Genomic DNA, 2,336 nt, shown 5'->3' on the forward strand with positions numbered 1-2,336 from the left:
TGTAGATCCGAGCTAGTCAATTAAGAGATAATAAGGGTCGAAAACGAATTTTCGACAAAAGATTATTTAGAATAAATAATCTTAAACAAGTTGTAGAATATGTGTCAATGGTTCCATACAAATAAAGAGCGTCAAAATCCAAGTTATAACGAAGAAGTTATGACCAGTCGAAGTTTCATGACGGAACCAACACGACACCGGGAAGACGTAAATAGTGAGTTTATGATAGAGCGACTTTTAGCCTTAGTAATCTAAATGAAAGTAGTAGAATATGTTAACCTAAGAGCATCCATAAAAGGAACGCCCAAATCTGACTTCATATGAGAAAGCTAAGATTTTTCGAAGTTTCAGTACGGCCCGAAACTCGAATTTTAGTACGAGCGGTTTTTGACCTACGCAACCTAAATGAGAGTTAAAGATCTCATTAATAGGAACTCAACGGTAAAAAGACAGATGAAAACGGAGTCTATGTTAAGGAGTTACGAATTTTTCACGGTCATTTAACAACCTAAATACTCCTATTGTTAAATTTAAGATCCATAGAGAATTAGCCAACTGAGTCTAAATGAAAGTTGTAGATCTTGATTTTACCTACATGTGGATATAAAGAACGTCGATAACGGAGTTCGTATGCGAAAGTTATGAATTTTTGGAAATCCATTGATTTCCACATTGTGTGCGATGCGACGTGTCAGCACCAGGCTGTGGCTGGCTTTAGCCAGCCTGGCTCACGACGTGAATATAAAAAATTGATGATGTGAACCTTCCTTCAGCCTCCTATAAATAGAAACATCCCTCTCTTTTTTTCCTCACACCTTAACCCTTCATTCCTCTTTTTATACTCTTTCTCTAAGCCCTAAAACCCCTCGAAAAGCCTATGGAACCCCCCTAGGATGAGGCGGAAGCCCCGAAGCGCCTGACGGCTCCGAAAAGAAGAGCCTCTGACTCAGAAATTCTGCTCCGGCGGAGCCTGGTTTCCAAGGAAACCCGCTATAAGTGAGCTATACCTACCCTATCTTTAGTATACCTTATGTTTTAATATAGTAACGTTATCAGAGACTTATAATAAGTATTTAGGCTATTATTATGGGTTATATGATGCCGTTATAATATATTTTTAACCAATCGCGGTACGAGGGTTCCAGTTTGGAGGGCCGCTTGGGTTGCTGGATTCAGAAGTGCTTATATGCCAAATTGATCCTACCTACCGATGTTCCATGTCTGGCCTTGTCTGTTATCATATATAAACTAAATTTCAATATTAAAAGAATATGTTCTCTGCTACTTATAAAGTTATGTTTCTAATTTATAACATGTTATACTTAATTTATTAGGTCTAATATATTGTTGTATGTAAACCATTATCATTTTAAAGCTACAACTTTTGAACAATTTGTATAAAATACTTAAATTATTAATTTAAATATAACCTTATAGGATAAACTTAAATATAAATTTTAGTCCACTTAAACAACCCAAAAAATATTTTGTAAATAGTTAAAAGTGATATAAATTATAGCGTCTTTATAATAATGATTATAAGTTGATTAATAAGATTAAATAAATATCAAACCTAAAGTGCAATTATAAATAAATTAAACTTTAATATTAAAATAATGTTTTTACTTCTACTTATAAAGTTATGTATTTAACTTTTAACATATTATACTTAATTTATTAAATTTAATATGTTGTTGTATGTAAACCATTATTAGTTTAATGATACAACTTTTGGACAGTTTCGACAAAATAATTCAATTGTTCATTTAAATATAACATTACAGGATCAACTGCAATATAAATTTCAGTTCAACTTAAAAAAACACAAAAAATATTTTTTGAATAGTTAAAAATGATATATTGTAGTGCTAAATGTAAAAACTAAATTTTAATATCAATTTAACTAAAATATTTCATAAAGATAATTTTTTAATCGTTAAAAGATTTTCAAATAAGTAGCTTAAAATAGCTTACAATAACAATAGTTAAAAATAACTCTATATAATTGGTTATATTGTTACTTTTAAATCAAAAAAAAAAATGTTTGATGTTTTAAATAATTATAATGATAGAAATTAAAACGTTAAGAAAATAAATTTTTAAAAATTAATTAACAAGAACAAAAACTATAAATAAAATTAAACCAATTTTTATATTTAATTTTATTCATAAGTAACTAGTGGATAGAGGTCATTGAAAAGATTGAGATTATGCAGTTTTAATAGATGTATATATTATCATATAATTCAAAATAATCAATATATTATATCAACTTAGTATACGAATTATTATATCGAATTTAACAATATTATTGTTATATTTAACAAACTTATATT

This window comes from Lactuca saligna, chromosome 4 (assembly GCF_052625555.1).
Source record: "Lactuca saligna cultivar CGN05327 chromosome 4, ASM5262555v1, whole genome shotgun sequence".
In the NCBI taxonomy this organism is placed as follows: domain Eukaryota; kingdom Viridiplantae; phylum Streptophyta; class Magnoliopsida; order Asterales; family Asteraceae; genus Lactuca; species Lactuca saligna.